At 38.2% G+C, this 22,539-nt stretch overlaps 1 protein-coding gene, 1 long non-coding RNA gene and 1 other non-coding gene across 43 annotated transcripts in view; 2 read left to right on the top strand and 1 right to left on the bottom strand.

Moving 5' to 3' along the window:
- The window catches only part of SSBP2 (single stranded DNA binding protein 2), a 311,630-nt gene that overhangs the window by 153,909 nt on the left and 135,182 nt on the right, over positions 1–22,539 (top strand). The gene's annotated exons all lie outside the window — the stretch shown is intronic.
- TRNAW-CCA (transfer RNA tryptophan (anticodon CCA)) lies at positions 2,627–2,698 on the top strand. The gene has a single exon. It is a non-coding gene; the product is annotated as a tRNA-Trp (tRNA).
- Positions 4,513–22,539, bottom strand: part of LOC147369883 (uncharacterized) — a 192,638-nt gene continuing 174,611 nt past the window's right edge. For 3 of the 4 annotated variants that reach the window (XR_015168049.1, XR_015168044.1, XR_015168045.1), the window contains one exon: positions 4,513–20,669. This is a non-coding gene — a long non-coding RNA (uncharacterized LOC147369883). The remainder of the gene's footprint in view (positions 20,670–22,539) is intronic. The other variant, XR_015168046.1, reaches the window with a different exon arrangement.

Raw genomic sequence — 22,539 nt, 5'->3', positions numbered from 1 at the left:
GTTAGTGCCGTATGTATTATATACTGGTTAATATTTTAGCAAGTTAAGCTCAGATATTTCACTTGAGTATAAAATTAGTCCAGAGTAAATAATGCATTTGAATTTTTAAGTTTTAAGGAGACAAAGTCCATGCGACTTGGCATTGGAGACTCTCAATGATAATACAAACTAAATTCTCCACAAATTGTCTGTGTGATCTTAAAATGGGTACTGTAATTTCTTTGGAGAGATTTAAAAATAAATCTCAGTTTCTTCTTGTTTTACGTATAGGGAATTCAACTAGAACATTTTAACCATCTCACATCTGAGGTTAGGCTATGTAGTATATGCATTGAATTGACAAGAATGTAAGAAATAGAATTCTTGAACAAATTTCCCTTTTACTAATTGCTGTCTAATCACTTTAGAATGCTGTCACAGACTCCAGCAATTATTTATTTTTTAATTTTGTTAAGCAGCTTTTGTGATAATGACTCCTGTATTTTTTAAATTATAGTTGATACACAGTGTTGTGTTAGTTTCAGGTATACAGCACAGTGATTCAGGTATACATATGCATATGAGGTATAGTTATATATATTTTAGATTATTTTCTCTTATAGGTGATTAAAAAATATTGAGTATAGTTGCCTGTGTCATACACTAGGTCCTTATTGTCTATTTCATATATAGTAGTGAGTGTATATATGTTAATCAGCAATTATATTTTGCTTCCAAGTGTACTTTGTCTGCTATTACATCAGCTTTCTTTTGGCTGATAGCTGCCACTATATCTTTTTTCTGTCTTTCTTTTTACTTTCAAAGTTTCTGCATCCTTATATCTAAGGCTTGTGACCTGTTATTGACATGTAGTTGGATTTAAAAAAAATCCAATCTGACAATCTTTTGTTTTTAATCACAACATTTATTCTGTGTACATTTAGTATACTTATGACACATGGGAATTTTAATCTATCATTTAAAAATTTTTATTCTCTCTGTTTTGTTACTTTTTTTAGTTTCATTTTGGTCTGATTTTTTTTTTCAATTTTTTAATTGAAGGATAATTGCTTTACAGAATTTTGTTGTTTTCTGTCAACAGAAATCAACATGAATCAACCATAGGTATACATATATCCCCTCCCTTATGAACCTCCCTCCCATCTCCCTCCCCATCCTACCCTTCCAGGTTGATACAGAGCCCCTGTTTGAGTTTCCTGAGCCATTCAGCAAATTCCCGTTGGCTATCTATTTTACATAAGGTAATGTAAGTTTCCATGTTACTCTTTCTATACATCTCACCCTCTCCTCCCCTCTCCCTATGTCCATTAGTCTATTCTCTATGTCTGTTTCTCCACTGCTGCCCTTTAAATAAATTCTTCAGTACCATTTTGCTGCTGCTGCTAAGTCGCTTCAGTCATGTCCGACTCTGTGCAAACCCATAGACGGCAGCCCACCAGGCTCCCCTGTCCCTGGGATTCTCCAGGCAAGAGCACTGGAGTGGGTTGCCATTTCCTTCTCCAGTGCGTGAAAGTGAAAAGTGAAAGTGAAGTCACTCAGTTGTGTCTGACTCTAGCGACCCCATAGACTGCAGCCTACCAGGCTCCTCAATCCATGGGATTTTCCAGGCAAGAGTACTGGAGTGGGGTGCCATTGCCTTCTCCAACCATTTTGCTAGATTCTGTATATGTGCATTAGAATATGGTATTTGTCTTTCTCTTTCTGCTTAACTTCACTCTGTATAATAGGCTCTAGGTTCATCCACCTCATTAGAACTGATTCAAATGTGTTCCTTTTTATGGCTGTGTAATATTCCACTGCATTTATATACCACAACTTCTTTATCCATTCATCTGTCGATGGACATCGAGGTTGCTTCCATGTTCTAGTTATTGTAAATAGTGCTGCAATGAACAATGGAATACGTGTGTCTATTTCGATTTTGGTTTCCTCAGGGTATATGCCTAGGAGTGGGATTGCTGGGTCATATGGTGGTCTTATCCCTAGTTTTTTAAGGAATCTCCATATTGTCTTCCATAGCGGCTGTATTAATTTACATTCCCACCAACAGTGCAAGAGTGTTCCTTTTTCTCCACACCCTCGCCAGCATTCATTGTTTGTAGACTTTTTGATGAGGATCATTCTGACCAATGTGAGGTGATATCTCATTGTAGTTTTGATTTGAATTTTTCTAATAATGAGCAGTATTGAGCATCTTTTCATGTGTTTGTTGGCCATCTGTATGTTGTCTTTGGAGAAATGTCTGTTTAGGATTTTTCCTCAGTTTTGATTGTGTTGTTTGTTTTTCTGGCATTGAGTTGTATGAGCTGCTTGTATATTTTGGAGATTAATCCTTTGTCAGTTGTTTCATTTGCTGTTATTTTTTCCTTTTCTGAGGTTTGTCTTTTCAGCTTGCTTATAGTTTCCTTTGCTGTGCAAAAGCTTTTAAGTTTAATCAAGTCCCACTTGTTTACTTTTGTCTTAATTTCTGTTACTCTAGGAGGTGAGTCATAGGGGATCTTGCTTTGATTTATGTCATCCAGTGTTCTGCCTATGTTTTCCTCTAAGAGTTTTATAGTTTCTGGTCTTACATTTAGGTGTTTAATCCGTTTTGAGTTTATCTTTGTGTATGGTGTTAGGAAAGGCTTCCCTAGTGGCTCAGAGGTTAAAGCATCTGCCTCCAATGCGGGAAACCTAGGTTCGATCCCTGGCTGGGGAAGATCCCCTGGAGAGGGAAATGGTAACCCACTCCAGTATTCTTGCCTGGAGAATCCCATGGACGGAGAAGCCTGGTAGGCTGCAGTCCATGGTGTCACAAAGAGTTGGCCACGACTGAGTGACTTCACAAACAAACAAACAATGGTGTTAGGAAGTGTTCTAATTTCATTCTTTTACATGTAGCTGTCCAGTTTTCCGAGCACCATTTATTCAAGAGGCTGTCTTTGCCCCATTGTATATTCTTGCCTCCTTTGTCAAAAATAAGGTACCTATAGGTGCATGGGTCTATTTCTGGGCTTCTATCTTGTTCTATTGGTCTCTATTTCTGATTTTGTGCCAGTACCATACTGTCTTGATGACTGTAGCTTTGTAGTATAATCTGAAGTCAGGAAGGTTGATTCTTCCAGCTCCATTCTTCTTTCTCAAGACTGCTTTGGCTATTCTGGGTCTTTTGTGTTTCCATATGAATTGTTAACTTTTTTGTTCTAGTTTTGTGAAAAATGACATTGGTAATTTGATAGGGATCACATTGAATCTGTAGATTGCCTTTGGTATAGTCATTTTCACAATATTGGTTCTTCCTACCCAGGAATATGAAATATCTCTCCATCTGTTTATGTCATCTTTGATTTCTTTCATCAGTGTCTTATAATTTTCTGTGTACAGTTCTTTTCTCTCCTTAGGTAAATTTATTCCTAGATATTTAATTCTTTTTGTTGCAGTGGTGAATGGGATTGATTCCTTAATTTCTCTTTCTGATTTTTCATTGTTAGTATATAGAAATGCAAGTGACTTCTGGGTATTAATTTTGTATCCTGCAACTTTGCTAAATTCACTGATTAGTTCTAGGAATTTTCTGATACAATCTTTAGGGTTTTCTATGTACAGTATCATGTCATCTGCAAACAGTGAGAGCTTTACTTCTTTTCTGATCTGGATTCCTTTTATGTCTTTTTCTTCTCTGATTGCTGTAGCTAGGACTTCCACAACTATGTTGAATAGTGGTGAAAATGGACACCCTTATCTTGTTCCTGATCTTAGGGGGAATGCTTTCAGTTTTTCACCATTGAGAATAATGTTTGCTGTAAGCTTATCATATATGGCCTTTACTATGTTGAGTTAGATTTCTTCTGTGCTCATCTTTTGAAGAGTTTTAATCATAAATGGGTGCTGAATTTTGTCAAAGGATTTTTCTGCATCTATTGAGATTATCATATGATTTTTATCTTTCAGTTTGTTAGTACGGTGTATCACATTGATTGATTTGTGTATATTGAAGAACCCTTGCATTCCTGGAATAATCCCAACTTGATCATGATGTATGAGCTTTTTGATATTTGCTGAATTCTGTTTGCTAAAATTTTGTTGAGGATTTTTGCATCTATGTTCATCAGTGATACTGGCCTGTAGCTTTCTTTTAGTCCTGAATATTCATTGGAAGGACTGATGCTGAAGCTGAAGCTCCAATACTTTGGCCACCTGATGTGAAGAACCAACTCATTGGAAAAGACCCTGATGCTGGGGAAGATTTAAAATTGGAGGAGAGGGGGATTACAGAGGATGAAATGGTTGGATGGCATCACCAATGCAATGGACATGAGTTTGAGTAGGCTCTAGGGGTTGGTGATGGACAGGGAGACCTGGTGTGGTGCAATCCATGGGGTCACAGAGAGTCAGACACTACTGCACAACTGAACTGAACTGAACTTGTCTGGTTTTGGTATCAGGGTGATGGTTCCCTCGTAGAATGAGTTTGATAATGTTCTTCTGCAATTTTTTGAAAGAATTTTAGAAGGATAGGCGTTAGCTCTTCTCTCAGTGTTTGATAGAATTCTCCTGTGAAGCCGTCTGGTCCTGGGGTTTTGTGTTTTGGGAGATTTTTTATCACAGCTTCAATTTCAGTGTTTGTAATTGGATTGTTCATATTTTCTATTTCTTCCTGGTTCAGTTTGGAAGATTGAACCTTTCTAAGAATCTGTCCATTTCTTCCAGGTTATTCATTTTATTGCCATATAGTTGTTCATAATAGTCTCTTAAAATCCTTTGTATTTCTGCATTGTCTGTTGTAACCTCTCCTTTTTCATTTCTAATTTTGTTGATTTGATTCTTCTTTTTTTCTTGATGCAGACTCATCAAAGGTTTGTCAATTTTGTTTACCTTCTCAAAGAACCAGCTTTTAGTTTTATTAATCTTTACTATTGTTTCTTTCACTTTGTTTTCATTTATTTCTACTCAGATCTTTATGACTGCTTTCCTTTTATTAATTTTGGGGTCTTCTTTTTCCAGTTGTTATAGCTGTAAAGTTAGGTTGTATAATCGATGTTTTTCTTGTTTCTTGAAATAGGATTGTATGGCTATAAACTTCCCTGTTAGAACTGCTTTTGCTGCATCCTGTAGGTTTTGAGTTGTCGTGTTTTCATTGTCATTTGTTTCTCATAATTTTTTGATTTACCTTTTGATTTCTTCAGTAACCTGTTGGTTATTTAGAAATGTGTCATTTAATCTCCATGTGTTTGTATTTCTTACAGTTTTTTTCTTGTAATTGATATTTAGTCTCATAGCATTGTGGTTGGAGAAGATGTTTGATAGGATTTCAATTTTCTTAAGTTTACTGAGGTTTGATTTGTGACCCAAGATGTGGTCTGTCCTGGAGAATGTTCCATGTACACTTGAGATGTGTTCTTCTGAATTTGGATGGAATGTCCTGAAGATATCAATGAGATCCATCTCATCTAATGTATCATATAAGACTTGTGTTTACTTATTAATTTTCTATTTATCCTGTATGGGACTCTTTGCACCTCTTGGACTTGACTATTTCCTTTTTCATGTTGGGGAAATTTTCAACTATAATCTCTTCAAAAATTTTTTCATACCCTTTCTTTTTCTCTTCTTCTTCTGGGACTCCTATAATTGGAATGTTGGTGAATTTGATATTGTCCCCATCGTCTCTGAGACTGTCCTCATTTCCTTTCATTCTTTTTGCTTTATGCTGCTCTTCAGAATGTATTTCCACCATTTTATCTTCCAGCTCACTGATTCATTCTTCTGCTTCAAATATTCTGCTATTGATTGCTTCTAGAAATTTTTTAATTTTAGTAATTGTGTTGTTTATCTCTGCATGTTTATTCTTTTATTCTTTTAGGTCTTTGTTAATTGATTCTTACATTTTCTCCATTTTGTTTTCAAGGGTTTTGATCATCTTAACTATTATTATTCTGAATTCTTTTTCGGTCAGGTAGTTTGCCTATTTCCTCTTCATTTATTTGGACTTCTATGTTTCTTCATTTGTGTAGTATTTCTCTGCCTTTTCATTATTTTTTTTTAAACTTACTGAGTTTGAAGTCTCCTTTTCCCAGGCTTCAAGGTTGAATTCTTTCTACCTTTTGGTTTCTTCCCTTCTAAGGTTGGTCCAGTGGTTTGTGTAAGCTTCATATGGGGTGAGATTTGTGCTGAGTTTTTGTTTGTTTTTCCTCTGATGGGCAAGGCTGAGTGAGGTGGTAGTCCTGTCTGCTGATGATTGGGTTTGTATTTTTGTTTTGTTTGTTGTTTAGATGAGGCGTCCTGCACAGGGTGCTACTGGTGGTTGAGTGATGCCGGCTCTTGTTTTCAAGTGGTTTCCTTTGTGTGAGTTCTCACTATTTGATACTCCCTGGGGTTAGTTCTCTCATAGTCTAGGGTCTTGGAGTCAGTGGTCCCACTCCAAATGCTCGGGGCTTGATCTCTGGTGAGGAATGAAGATCCCACACATGGTTAGTTATGGCATTAAGTGAGATTAAAACAAATACCCCAAAATAAGAAACCAAAGATGAACCCGAGACAAATGGCAGTTACAAAATCAGGCAAATAATAATTAAAATAATGGAATATACACATATACATATACACCCATGACCAAAGTCAAAAGAGTCCAACAAAAACAAAGTACTGTAGATTAACCCAGTGAACAAAGGAAATCAAAATTTTATTTACCAGTTAAGAACAAAACTAAGTAAAGCACAAACTAGAAAACAAAACTAAAGCAAGGTGCCAAGTGGGGAATAAAGCAGTGAAAACAAAACTAACAAATATGTTGAGAGGAAAGGAAAGAAAGACAAGAAAGAAAGAACAGATATACACAGTTAAATAGAGGTAGATGAAGAAGATTTATATTTAAAGATTAACTGCAAGGGGAAAAGGACAGTAGGAAAAGCAAACAAACGAATACATGTAGAAAAAATAATAATAGGTTAAAAAAATAAAATTAAAAAAGGAGAAAAGAAAAAAAAAAAAAAAAACACTCCCAGAACTGCAAAAGCCCAATGTAGAGGCAGAGGTTTATAACAACAATAAAAAATGTAACTGAGAAAAAAAGCAAAAAAAAAAAAAAAGGCTCAAAAACTTGGTTAGATTTCCTACTGGCAATAAAATTGAGGTGGGGATAAAAGGAAAAGAAAGAAAAAAATCCAAAAGGATCTATAGAACAAGTCAAAACATAAGAAAAGTAAATGCTTTTCTTGAGTCACTGCTGTTAGAGTCCTTTCCCTCCCTGGGAGTCACAGTCCACCTCACCTCCCTAGGATGCCCTGCAACGCGGTGTTTTCTCTGGACCTGCTGTGGGGGCAGCTCCGATTCTAATCTGGTCCTACTCCTGTGTGTTCTTGCCTCCAGTGTCCGCAGCTATCAGAACTAGTACTTTTTGTTTTGTGGGAGCTCTCAATGACCTTTTATATATTCCATAGACACGCAGTCTGCCTAGTTGATTGTGTGGATTTAATCTGCATCTTGTACAGCTGATGGGAAGGTTTTGGGTCTTCTTCCTTAGCCACACTGCCCCTGGGTTCCAATTGTGGTTTTATTTCCACCTCTGCGTATGGGCTCTCCACTGGTGTTTGGTCCTGAGGCTTCCCTGGAGGACTTGGGTTTGCCCCTGTGAGAGCCTGGTGTGGAGGTGGTACAGCTGCTTGGGTCTCAGGGGTTCTGGCAGCACCAGCTACTCAGGGGAGTTGGCAGCTAGGGAAGCAGGAAATAAAGTGCTCTAAAAGGGTATGGCAACCAGTAGCAACCAGTATTGGCCAATACGCTCCAGTGCCTGGAGAAACCCCCCTGATGGAGAAGCCTGGCAGGCCACAGTCCACAGGGTCAACAAAGAATTGGACAGAACCGAAGTGACCCTACATGCACAGACACAAGGCTTTTTTTTTTTTCTTGCCTGTGGCAGCTCAGGGCTGAGCATAAAGGTGGTGCAGCTGCTTGGCTTGCGGGGACCCTGGCAATGCCACGTGTGCAGGGACACTGGACTGCCTCCGTGGCAGGAGTCATAGCCCTACCAGAGTCTTTTTTCAAGCTTTTTGTAGCTGGCAATTGGAAGGCCTCTTTGGCTGGTCTTTCCCTGTAGCTCCGCCAGTTGAGGCACATAGAGGGGCCCCCCTGGCTGGGGTCCTAGTCTGTGGATAGGCACGTCAGGTACTTAAAGAGGCACCCTGGGTGCAGGCCTACTCTGTAGTTTTCATGCTTTATTTCATTTAATCTTTACAGTACATACTATAAAGTAAGTACTATATTGTACCTTTTACCACAGATTAGGAAACAGGTTTTAAATATTCAAGATGCACAGTTAATGATCATTTTTGAACCTGAGGCTGTTGAACTCTAGAAACCTGTCTTATCCAGTCAGTGCTATATATAATAAAGTAAAGTTGACAACTGATAAATACATGATAATACTGAGTCTACGATTTATAATTTTGGGTGTATCTGTGTTTATGACTAGGGATTCTAGTCTTTTTATTTTAAGTTTTATATAACCTTTAAGTCATTCAGCGTATCTCACTTCTACATTAGCATAGAATTCTCAAACTGTCTCAGTTCATAGAGTCCTTAGTACCTTAGTATTCTTCCTGGGACCCCTTAATACAGACAAACAACCTTAACAGTGCTGTTTATTAAGTAAATAAGTATCTGTGATCTAAGAGTTTAATAGCCATTTAAAAATATATATAAGTTTATAGAAAAAAGATATTTTCATTTTAAAATAATCACAGTTACTTTCAGGGTCTGAGCACCTGTTGGGCACTGCACAACCTCTCAAATCTTGAAATCAGATCAGACACCACATGATTCATTTTCCTTTTCACATTAATTTTCACATCATCTAATATCAAAACTGCACTAGTGTGAGCTAGTAGTTCACACAATACTCAACGTTTGTGAATACTCCTGTGTTTCCCTTAAATATTGAAGATATCCCATGGTGCATGTTTGTGGATTGTGGCATTAGCATGTTTTTATCTTTAGAGGTTGCAAGTTTGAAAGAGCCCCTTAGCTCCCAGGTCCTCTGGTCTCTCAGGGGTGTGTCTTCACATTCCAGACGAGAATCCAAGCATGACAGGTGTTTGATTCTAAATAGGATTTTGTAAAAGTGATGAAATGTTCGGTTCAGTTCAGTTGCTCAGTTGTGTCTGACTCTTTGTGACCCCATGAATCGCAGCACACCATGCCTCCCTGTCCATCACCAACGCCTGGAGTTTACCCAAACACATGTCCATCGAGCCGGTGATGCCATCCAACCATCTCATCCTCTGTCGTCCCCTTCTCCTCCTGCCCCCAATCCCTCCCAGCATCAGGGTCTTTTCCAATGAGTCAACTCTTCGCATCAGGTGGCCAAAGTATTGGAGTTTCAGCTTTAGCATCATTCCTTCCAAAGAACACCCAGGGCTGATCTCCTTTAGAATGGACTGGTTGGATCTCCTTTCAGTCCAAGGGACTCTCAAGAGTCTTCTCCAACACCACAGTTCAAAAGCATCAATTCTTCGATGCTCAGCTTTTGTCACAGTCCAACTCTCACATCCATACATGACCACTGGAAAAACCATAGCCTTGACTAGACGAACCTTTGTTGGCAAAGTAATGTCTCTGCTTTTGAATATGCTATCTAGGTTGGCCATAACTTTCCTTCCAAGGAGTAAGCGTCTTTTAATTTCATGGCTGCAGTCACCAACTGCAGTGATTTTGGAGCCCCCAGAAATAAAGTCAGCCACTGTTTCCACTGTTTACCCATCTATTTGCCATGAGGTGATGGGACCAGATGCCATGATCTTCGTTTTCTGAATGTTGAGCTTTAAGCCAACTTTTTCACTCTCCTCTTTCACTTTCATCAAGAGGTTTTTTAGTTCCTCTTCACTTTCTGCCATAAAGGTGGTATCAGGACATTTCAAATACTTTTGAAGAGAATCTTTTGGTAACCTAAATAACAGCCTCCAGTACATTTGTTTCCATCTGTCTGGGGATGATGAGCCAAGGAGTCTCTTTGACTACTCAGACAACCAGTTGCATGTACATCAGATAGAAGTCTATGAAACACAACAATGTACTTTCCCCAAAACTTTAATAATTAGATGATTGACCTTTTGTGGTACCATGGATATGTTGGGATGTAGGGGAAAGAGACTGTCACTGCAGCCATTTTCCTCATTTCCTGTCCCTGGGGACTTAAGTGTGGGCTACCAAATTATAGATGTGACAGGGATGGTAGCAATGTACATGTTGAAATCATATCCTGAAAACCAATTGTGTAACATAGTCTATGGGGATGGTATTGTCTTGTTAGTATGGTGTTCTGACTTGCTCGAGATCAGGCGAGTTAAAAAAGGAGAAGTGCCAAAGTCAAATTTCCAGTTACGGCGGTACTTTGGATAAGCCACTCTGTGTGAGATGAAGGCTTTCTTATGTGATCCCTGAAAGTCCTCTTCAGTGCCAGAATACATTGATTTTATTGAAAAATCCCATGGACAAAGGAGCCTGGTAGGCTGCAATCCTTGGGGTGGCAAAGAGTCAGACACGACTGAGCGACTTCACTTTCACTTTTCACTTTCATGCATTGGAGAAGGAAATGGCAACCCACTCCAGTGTTCTTGCCTGGAGAATCCCAGGGATGGGGAAGCCTGGTGGGCTGCCATCTATGGGGTCACACAGAGTCGGACACTACTGAAGCAACTTAGCAGCAGCAGCATTGTTTACCTAAAGCTATAGTCTTTTCACCAGGAAGCCCTTCCTTTTCTGCCAGAATTTATTTGAAAATTTGTAAATCTAATGTAAATAAGCTACCTTCTTAATGACAACTTAAATCACCCCTCAAGATTTCTCCATGGAGCCATAATGTTTACTGACATGTTTTCCTGGATATGGTCTTTAATTGGGAAGCACATCTTATAAGAGAAGTATAGCCTCCAAATGGGATAATTCCTGTGGTTTAAAAGTTGCCACAAAGGAATTCACTGGCATGAGAAACTAAAACAAATTTATTCCCCAACACTTGTCCCCGAGACTCTAAAAATGTTACTATAAACTCAGAACATTCCTAGAGCTACCCAGATTTATTTTCAGATTAATTGGTTATTCGGTATTTTGCTGGAATCCCATGAATTCATATTCTTTGTAAAGTACATATATACTGGGCCATCAAGTTGGTGTGAGTAGAATGCCCTTTTCATTAAATATCTGGTGTGATACTATGTGTAGAGACGTCTAGATGATTTTTCCAAATGGATGATTTGCTTTTTCTTTCAATCTTTTAAATTAAAAATATTTACTAATTTTTAAAATTTAATGTTAACTGATTAATTTCACTGAAGTAGAAGAGTTAGAAAGGGAAGAAATGTATAAAATTTTTAATTAGATGGATTGCCATGACTACTTTGAAACTAAAAACTGAGCTCACATTTCTTTCCTAAGGCATTTTTCATTTGTAGTATCAACAGAATTTAGGTCTCTTTTGGATTGTTAGAAATCTAATAGGAAAAGACCGCTGGAAGAATTAGGAAATATCCTGCCTATAGGACTTCCTGATAAATAATATTAAATATTTTAGTCTATTTTATTTCCTCTTAGAAACTTTATTCTAATAACTAAAAAAGAAACTAAGTCTTTCATATACATAATTGAACTTATATAGTTGAATTTTTACAAAATATATAATCCAACACTAGCTAATTACATAAATATAACAAAGTTTATATTTAAGTTAAAAAAATAAAGTATTAATTTAGAGTTATGACTAGAAAGGAGCTCAATAGGGAAAATGTATGTGAGGGGTTTTGATAAGTTAAATATTATACTCCAGTAGTATAAGAAGGAATTTTTCCACATTTGTTTGTTTTTGTTTTTACTTCTTCCTGCATACAACCTTTTGAGAAGAATGTGACTAGCCTAGATGCTATTCAATTCAGTTCAGTTGCTCAGTCATGTCCAACTCTTTGTGACCCCATGAATCGCAGCACGCCAGGCCTCCCTGTCCATCACCAACTCCCAGAGTTCACTCAAACTCATGTCCATCGAGTTGGTGATGCCATCCAGCCATCTCATCCTCTGTCGTCCCATTTTCCTTCTGCCCCCAATCCCTCCCAGCATCAGAGTCTTTTCCAATGAGTCGGCTCTTTGCATGAGGTGGCCAAAGTATTGGAGTTTCAGCTTTAGCATCATTCCTTCCAAAGAAATCCCAGGGCTGATCTCCTTTAGAATGGACTGGTTAGATCTCCTTGCAGTCCAAGGGACTCTCAAGAGTCTTCTCCAACACCACAGTTCAAAAGCATCAATTCTTTGGCCCTCAGCTTTCTTCACAGTCCAACTCTCACATCCATACGCAACCACTGGAAAATCCATAGCCTTGACTAGACGGACCTTTGTTGGCAAAGTGTTGTCTCTGCTTTTCAATATACTATCTAGGTTGGTCATAACTTTCCTTCCAAGGAATAAGCATCTTTTAATTTCATGGCTGCAGTCACCATTTGCAGTGATTTTGGAGACTAAAAAGATAAAGTCTGACACTGTTTCCCCATCTATTTGCCATGAAGTGATGGGACCAGATGCCATGATCTTAGTTTTCTGAATGTTGAGCTTTAAGCCAACTTTTTCACTCTCCTCTTTCACTTTCATCAAGAGGCTTTTGAGTTCCTCTTCACTTTCTGCCATAAGGGTGGTGTCATCTGCATATCTGAGGTTATTGATAATTTCTCCCAGCAATCTTGATTCCAGCTTGTGCTTCTTCCAGCCCAGAGTTTTTCATGATGTACTCTGCATATAAGTTAAATAAGCAGGGTGACAATATACAGCCTTGACGTACTCCTTTTCCTATTTGGAACCAGTCTGTTGTTCCATGTCCAGTTCTAACTGTTGCTTCTTGACCTGCATACAGATTTCTTAAGAGGCAGGTCAGGTGGTCTGGTATTCCCATCTCTTTCAGACTTTTCCACAGTTTATTGTTATCCACACAGTCAAAGGCTTTGGCATAGTCACTAAAGCAGAAATAGATGTTTTTCTGGAACTCTCTTGCTTTTTCGATGATCCAGTAGATATTGGCAATTTGATCTCTGGTTCCCCTGCCTTTTCTAAAACCAGCTTGAACATCTGGAAGTTCACGGTTCACGTATTGCTGAAGCCTGGCTTGGAGAATTTTGAGCATTACTTTACTAGCGTGTGAGATGAGTGCAATTGTGCGGTAGTTTGAGCATTCTTTGGCATTGCCTTTCTTTGGGATTGGAATGAAAACTGACCTTTTCCAGTCCTGTGGCCACTGCTGAGTTCTGCAATATGTGTTTTTGGCTCCTGCACTCCCACCCCCAAAGTCTCGCTAAGGCTATCCCCCTAAAAACATTAAAGGAAGAAACAAATCAACAAAGAAACTAAAAACAAATCTGTTAAAACCTACAAGTCAGTAGGTGAAAGTTTGATTTGTGGCAAAAACGAAGTAAGTGCTATCACTACTATCTTTGGCATAATTGGACAGCTATTAGGAAGACAAAAGTGGTATCATATAAAAGCTATATAGAAACGCTGTTTTCCCCCACAGAAGAAACTTCAAGACAAGTTCTCTATTCTGCCCTAGGAACTTTGGAGTGGCCACTGTGTAGGATAATGTCATAAAATAATGAATTAAAGGGACTCCAGTTATTTGTAGTGAAGAAGAGGGGAAAAGAACAGTTGTTAGTGGTCTTCAAAAATCCTTTAGGGCTATCATGTAAAATAGCAGTAATTACAAAGGGCAGAAGTTTCAAAGAGATACAGTTTGGCTTATCACAAAGAAGTACCTAATGGTCACATCTCTCCGTGGAAGTACTCAGTATCGGTTACACATGGGATACGATGGATTTCATTTGGAGGAAGTGGAGAGGCAATAACCTCAGATTAATTCTGACTTTAAGATTCTGTCTGAGATCTTCCTCGGGAAATGTTAACATTGAGCTGCTTTAATGATTGACAAGGTAATATTTTTTCAAAACTATTCTGTAATAATTTACCCTTATATTTTCTGTGGGTACCCTTCAGGGACGTAGCATAACTTGTGAAGAGTGTTCAGTTCCAGGCTTCTCTGCTTTCTCAGCCAGGTGCCTCTGAACAGTGAGCAATATGCCAACCGGGAACCACCATATGCAGTGTCTCTGATTTGGCGGTTGGTGTTCTGAGGGCATTTCTCTGTAGACTCATTTCAGTGTAACTGTAATATTTTTATATTTCTCTAATTGCTTGTTAGAGGTTGGGGTAATTAAAAAAATAAACATACTAAGTACTATTGCTCAAAGACTTGTTTTCCTGTCAGTGAAATTAGTTATCAAAAATTCTGTAATTTGCTTCATTTCAGATAACTGGAAGATTTAATTTTCAAGAACTCTGATACTATTCAGATACTAGTCAGCCAGAAAATATCAATTGATCCACCATGTTTGATTACAATATTTGTAACACCATTATAGTATTAATATTAGAGGGAACTTAGAGGATGAGATGGCTGGATGGCATCACTGACTCAATGGATGTGAGTCTGAGTGAACTCCGGGAGTTGGTGGTGGACAGGGAGGCCTGGCGTGCTGCGATTCATGGGGTCGCAAAGAGTCGGACACGACTGAGCGACTGAACTGAACTGAACTGAACCTCTCTTCTATATATATTTGGGGAGTTATGGGTATATGAATATATATATATATATATTTTTGAGATCTACAGCTTCATTGAGTAAAATTGATACAAAACTCATATTTATTATATACAACTTGAAGAGTTTGGCATGTGCATACATCTGTAATACCATTCACCAAAATCAAGGTGTTAAACGTATCTATCACCTTCACAAGTTTGTGTCCCTTTGTGGTAAGAACACTTAACTTGATATCTGCTTATTCTCAACAAATTAAAGCATAATACTATATCAGTAATTGTAGGCTCTGTGTATAGCCAATCTCTAGAACTTACTCATCTTGTATGCCAGTAACTTCATAGAACAATGTCCTGTCTTCTCTCCCTTCATCACCCGGCACCTGTTACTCTATTTTCTACTTCTGTAAGCTTGCTATTTTAGATTTCTCATATAGTTGGAATTATGCAGCATTTGGCCTTCTGTGACTGACTTCACTTAGTGTAACGTCCTTCAGCTCTGTCTGTTTTGTCACACATAGGTGGTTCTGCTTCTCTTTAAGGCTGATTAGGAAGTTCCCCGTTGGTCCAGTGGCTATTCTGTGTATTTTTTGTGTATCTATGGAAGTTTCTGCCTTATGGATTTTTCAGTTCAGTTATTCTATACTTTGGCTTCGGAATTTCTGTGGTTTTTAAAACAGTCTCTCTGTTTATATTCTCATTCTGTTCATGTTTCATTTTTCTGATTTCATCTAGTTATCTGTGTTTTCTTGTATCTCACTGAACTTTCTTTAGAGTGACTGTTTGGGGGGCTTCCCTGGTGGTCCAGTGGTTAAGACACACCACACTTCCATTGCAGGGGGCATGGTTTTGATCCCTGATCAGGAAACCAAGATCCTTTGTGTCATGTGGCACAGCCCAAAAAAAAGTTGTTTTTTTTTTTTTGGTCAGGCCATTCATGGATCTCTATTACTTTGGACTATGTTGATTCTGCTCCTTTGGCAGTGCGTGTTTCCCTGATTTTTTGTATGAACATGTCTTGCAAAGTTTGCATTTGGTGTCTATATATTTGGAGAAACTTCTTCCAGTCCTTATGGATTAGCACTGGCCAAGAAAAGGCTTTCACCCGTCAGCCCCACTGGAAGTTCTGATAATGTCTCAGATCATTTCATGGACGTGCATATTCTATTCCCTTCCCTCCCTCCTGGGGGAGAATTCTCAGTAAACTGTCTCCAGATCCCACTGAGCTATTGGTAGCCACCTTTTCCCCAGGGTAGTGCCCTGAGATGCCGCTGGGATGTTAGGTGCATATTCCACTACTCTCCCCTTTCCCTCCTTCCCACAGAGGAAGTCTCAGGATTGTGTGCCTCCTTCCAGTCCCACAGAGCCAAGTAGCCACCCCAGCTGCTGGGGACCTCCCCCAGGCCACTGAGATCCTGGCTGGCTGCTGCGGTCCACATCTGTTGCTGGGGCCCATGCCCGCCGCTGCCCTCCACACCAGCAGCTGCAGTCCGCACTGGCCACTCCTGAGTGCCACCTACCATCCCTCCTTGTTCTCAGCTTTCCCGAGGCATTTAGACTGTGGTGGAACGTTAGTGCTCTGGGTGAGGTGAAACAGGAGCGTTTCTCTGGGGCAGCACCCTGAGGGTCTCGGGACATAGGATTCCCCCTCGCCCTCTCCTGTGTGAATAGAAATCACACACTAAAGGGATTTTTTTTGTGTGCTGAGTTGGGAGTCGGGAGACACAAGTACAGTGAGATTGCCCTTCTTTACCATGTCACTGTAGTTAGTTCTTGATTTTGTACTCTTTTAGGGTGCTACATCTTCTTTGCTGGCTTCTGGGGTTCTCAAGGTTTTCTGGTCTGCATGGGGTTGTTAAATCAGTGTTGCTGTGTGGGGATGAGGACTGGCCCTTTCTGTTCCCCCTCCCTGCTGACATGACTCTATGTATTATGTTTTAAATGTTGGAAGCTTATGAAAGCTCTAAAATTAGGTATCTAGCCTCTGAAAAGATATTTACCCTATCTTGTTCCTCTGCTGGACAAGTAATGTAGCATTTAAATGGAAGACTTTGTTGTTAATATATTGCCCGTTTATAGGATGTCCTTTTTTTATCAAGGTTTTGAACATTTTTAAGTCATTATAGTGTTATTTTAAAGTAATATTTGAAATTAGCTTAGACTCAACAGTGATAAAATTGAAATTATATCTGAAGTTTCAGACTTCAGGTTTTTCTAAACCGCTTTACACTGCCATGATTATTACCATAACAAGCTTTAATTTGGTGTCACTTTGAATTTAGGCCATGATGTCAAACTGTGCTAAAAGAAATTCTCTAGTGGCCAGAACTATTCAGTAACAGCTGTTGCTCTACCTGTGAGAGGATTTAAAAAAAACCTGGCAGCAAAAAGCTGTCTGATATGCCTTTTAAATTATTACTGTATTAGTTGCTGCTTATATATGTAGAGGTTGACTTTAGTTGTGGATATTTTGTGAGGATACTACTGATTTAATTCTGTGGAACGAAGTAGATTTGGCATGACTGTACCAGCAGTGGAAGTTCTCATCACTGGAGAGCAATCAGATGTTTAGAGAAAGTCATCAGTCTAATTGTGTGTTTTATTTTGTTTTGTAACACTGTAGAGTAATGGAGGATTACTTCTAGGATGTAAATGTATCTCCTGTGCAAATATTTTTTAAGATTTTAACTAAAAGTAGTTATTCCCCCATTCCCCCATCTACCTTTGTTAAACTGCTTTCACTAAACAAAGGATAGCTAAATTTAATGGTTGGAATAAGACACAGGATACAGAGAGAGAGTACGAGGGAATTGGGGGATGATAAAGCTGTTTCTATCTTGATTAAGGTGGTGTTTACACTGTGCTTTTGTCAGAACTCACAGAAGTTTACACCAGGAAAGAGTGAATTTTACCATATGCAATTTAAAAAGAAAAATGAAGGGACTTCCCTGGAGGTCCAAGGGTTAAGACTTCACCTTCTAATGCAGAGGGTGCAGGTTCAGTCCTTGGTCGGGGAGCTAAGCTCCCACATGGCTTGTGGCCAAAAAACCAAAACATAAACTGGAAGCAATATTGTAACAAATTCAATAAGAGCTTTAAAAATCATCCACATCAGAGAAATCTTTCAAAAAATGAAAAAATACAGCAATCCTTTCTTTCTTTGGAAAATTTATTCAGTACATTTAAAGATACTCAGTGCATTTTGGTGCCCTTTGCCTTTCTTTTATCCTAAGACCTAGGTTAGTAGCACGTGTTCAGAATTCTCAGCCATCCTAATTGAGAAGAGCCTCAGAAAACTTTGATATTTGGGCAAGATTTTGGTAGATCTTGCCTTTCTTCCTCTCTCTCTTTCTTTCCTCTTATATTTTTCTGTGTATCTTTGTTTATGATATTTTCACACGTATGTTTACATGGCTAACATAGTCTCTTCTACACGCTAGATTTTGTAAGACCATTCATGAAGGATTAACACCCAGCTTCAAATAATGGCTTGTTATTTATAGAGGAAGAAAAAATTGTCCCGTGTGTACAAAGGGAAATTTTTTAATGGTTGTGTCTTTTAAAATATAAAAGCATATACATTCTCATGACTTGTTTTTAAAACTTGCTTCGTATTTTAATAATGCTATTGATGTTTGTATGTAGACACTGTATTGTTTTCTGTCTTCCTTTTGAATGAGAACACACATTTTCAGAATAAACTATGGGACAGAATAAAATTATCTGACTCTCATAAGGAGTCAATTTACAATCTGAGCCTTTTATGCACATTGCACTAATATTATAAAAAGCTATTTAGCAATTGTTTATCAGAGTCTAGATTAATAAACTGAATGAAGATGTATTACTCATAGCCTGTTTTTAACAAATATAGTCCCAAATTTTATCTTTGTATTTTTTTTTTAGTTACTGTATACATGTATCCAGGAATTTTCATTTTTATTACGATTCTCTTGGAGCCTGATATTTTCTCATGTGAGTTCTTACTGCTAAATGATTGATGACATGGAAGTATAATTCTTAGTTGAGTATTTTTTAAGAATGAAAGCTAAGAAATATGAACATAAAACCTTTTTTAGCCAGATTAACAAAGTTGAGTATATAGGCTGGAAACATTTTTTTCTCTGAATGTGTGAGATGCTACAAATTTAAGAGTTACTAGCATAAATTTCCTTGATCATTTTACCAAGATTTGCAATGAAATGAATATTTATTTCATTCATCAAATCCTTATAATGTGCCTACTCTGAGGTAAGCACTGTTATTATATGTCCTGAAGACTCCACAGTGAGGGATATGTACTCAGTCACTCGGTCATGTCCAACTCTTTGTGACCCCATGGACTGATAGCCTGCCAGGCTCCTCTGTCCTTGAAATTTTCCAGGCAAGAATACTTTAGGGGTTGCCATTTCCTACTCTAAAAGGATCTTCCTGACCCAGGGACCAAACCCACATCTCCTGCATTGGCAGGTATATTTTGCTCAATGAGTTTATTATGGTCTATGAAGAGACAAAACTCAAATTATAATATGACTTGATAAATCTATAATAGAAGTATGTGTACAATGCTATGGAACCACAAACGTATAAAATGGAAGAACAATTTTTACAATACTCAAAAACTACATCTGTGTTATTTATATATTTTGGCACTTCAGAAAATCCTTGTGAAACTTTTCAAAAATTATCTTTTGATCCTAAAAATTTCAGGTCATTGTGCTTATGTTTTTGTGATGTGAAGATATGAGTTTATTACCAGAAGGAATGATGCTAAAGCTGAAACTCCAGTACTTTGGCCACCTCATGCAAAGAGTTGACTCATTAGAAAAGACTCTGATGCTGGGAGGGATTGGGGGCAGGAGGAGAAGGGGACAACAGAGGATGAGATGGCTGGATGGCATCACTGACTCAATGGACGTGAGTCTCAGTGAACTCCGGGAGTTGGTGATGGACAGGGAGGCCTGGGGTGCTGCAATTCATGGGGTCGCAAAGAGTCGGACACAACTGAGCGACTGAACTGAACTGAACTGATATTCTATGTATGTAAGAAATTTTTTTAATAATGCTATCACAGGATGATAACTAACAGACATTACTTCTGGTAACATGACTTTGCCTAGATTTTTTAAAGATTGGTTAATTTCAGATACCGTGCCATATTACTGGACTGTTTGGAAAAAAAAGTCTCAACTTTTTAATTTTGAAGTATATAACTAAAAGAAACTAAAGACAGTAATAAGCATCTCTTATTATATGCTAAAGAATCATCAAGCATTGCAAATCGAAAGGGATATTGAGAGGAGCAGATGCACAAGAAAACTATACATAATATTGTATCATTTTGCACAGTTGACTTTGATTGGAAGTAGGTTGTGAGAATCATAGGAATTGGTTCTTTTCAGGTGCTTTTGAAATTTTAACTAGACAGGGAACACAAAAGTGTACGTATATTTCTCTGGCAGCAATTGGAAAGATGTCTCTAGCATTGATTTCCATGATAGGGATATGCGTGTGGAGAGAGAGTGGGAGAGGAACTCTTAAGAGAGCAGAACTATTTTCAAGCACCAGAGCATCCCTTTGAATACAGTCAATGAACCAAGTAGAAATATTATTTCAACCAACTTGAAATATTATTTCATCACTTATAAGATGCACTTTTTTTTTACATTGTAATGTTCCTGTAATTGGGATACAGTTTACAGTTGATAGTTGCACACCCCTTGTTGACCAAACAGCAGTCATCATAGTTGTCCTTGTAAGAACCTTGTAAGGTGATGTTTGACGCTAGAAGGAGCAGGAAACAGGAGGAGCTTTTGAATACCAAAGCTTGTAAATGGCTCATTCTTTAGTCCAGTTTTCTCTTGATTTCTCATAACTCATAGCCTTATTTTACATGAAACTTTGATATTCTAAGATGCTGATTACAAGTCTGTCTGTCTTTTGCTGGAGAATCAGTCACTGTCTGTATGAGTAACTTGGTCTTGAGAGAATCTGGATGGAGTAAGCTGCTTTGGCTCAGATACTTCCTTTGGACCAATAAGCTGTGCATAATCCTTAGGGATGACAACCTCAGGAAAAAAAAATTCTGAAAGTGGTTAGGGTAGAATAGGCAATGAAACATGTTTAATATACCATTTTAAGAAAAAGGAGTCTTATTATAAGGACTCATAAAGAGGATAAAGAACCAAATCTAGAAAGCTGTTGGGTACCAAGGCAGCTCTAGGTTCTAGCTTCTTTCTCTCTCTCATTACCCAGCCATTTTACGCAGGCCCTCTCCTGGCAAATGTGTTCTTTACACACACACCCCCACACCGACAAATATGTTCTCTACACGCACACACACACCCTTCTTTCGCATGCATACAATCATTCACACACTACTTGTCTTTGTGTATTGGCTCTTCCTGTTGCTGCTGATGAGCCAGTTTTCTCTTAGGTCTGAAAATACTATTCAGTCTGACTAGCTAAACAAATTACCATCACTTTTTATAAGCACAGCTCTTCAAACCTGCCTGCCTCACAGATCACTGATTAGCCTAGACGTTGGCTGCCCCTGAGATGCTAACTACTCTTGATAATAATAGATCAACGGTGCATCACCAATTGGGGTTGTGGCAATATAAAGAAGAGGGAAGCTGGGACTAATTCATGTGGGTTTTCTTAGTAAGAACACTGTTCTTATTTAAAAAGAAGTTACATTCTCAAATCTAGAACTTTTGGGAAAACTTGGGTTTTGAGAAAAGAAGAGAAAGAAGAAAGAAAAGAAGGGAGAGACTCATTGAATATATAGAAGCCAGCAAAGAGCTTGTTGTTTTTCTGTTACTTCTTGTGTAATCGACTAAGGTAATTTAATTGACATTCCTAATTTAAGTAAGTTGCATAAAAGAAATTTGAAGTTAGGCCTGTTTGTCTGTCCTGAAAGCCCATGAGTTTTTCCCTAAGATGACACAGTGTGTCGTCTTTTGTCCGTTGATGATATTGTTTCCTATGTGTTCTTGCTTTCAGTAGGTATGTGTTCAATACATGAAATGAGATGGTCTTGAAAACAGAGAACATGCATGCCCTATTTTTGCATGTTATATGCAGTAGTTTCTCAAGTTTCTATTATTTTAAATGTTATTTTTACCTACTAAATGGTAGAATATTGCCTTATAGTGGTAAAATCTTGAACAGTATCCAGGACTATTTGAAATTTGGGAAGATCATGTTTTTCAACCTACAGTCATGATCAAAAAACTTAGTACTGAGTATTTCTCATTGTCTGATTATGGTGTTCTTCCTGCCCACTCTTTATATTAATGTATATTTATGCCACCACCACTACAGTGGAGATACAGAGCAATTCCATCACCTAAGAAATTACCCCTTAGCCATTGTAGTTAACCCATTCCCAGCCACTGGTGACCACTGATCTGTTTTCTGTCCCTATAGTTTTGTCTTTCTAGAATGTCATAAAGATGGACTCACAGTATGTAGCCTTTTGAGTCTGGCTTCAGTCACTTAGGTAATACATTTGAGATTATTCCATAATGTTGCATGTTATTAGTAGTAGTTTGGGCTTCCCTGTTGCAAATAAAGAACCTGCCTGCCAGTGCAGGAAATGCGGGTTCCATCCCCTGGAGTAGGAAGTGGTAACCCACTCCAGTATTCTTGCCTGAAAATCTCACAGACAGAGGTGCCTGGTAGGCTACAGTCAGTGGGGTTGCAAAGTTAGACATGACTGAGTAACTAAGCAACAACAACAGATTAGTAATTTACCCTTCATATTGATGAGTAGTATTCCATTGTATGAATATACCTCAGCTTGTTTATTCATTCTTCAATTGAGAGGCATTTGAGTTGTTCCAGCTTGAAGCAGCTATGAATTAAGCCAATATAAACAGAGGATTATGTTTTTTTTTTTTTTTTCTTCATTTGGATACATACCTAGGAATGGGA

Source organism: Bos grunniens, chromosome 7, assembly GCF_055505025.1.
Source record: "Bos grunniens cultivar Pamir isolate PY7600 chromosome 7, Bosgru_T2T1.0, whole genome shotgun sequence".
In the NCBI taxonomy this organism is placed as follows: Eukaryota; Metazoa; Chordata; class Mammalia; order Artiodactyla; family Bovidae; genus Bos; species Bos grunniens.
Note: the sequence above shows the minus strand (reverse complement) of the source record. Positions and strands in the feature narration are given on the sequence as shown.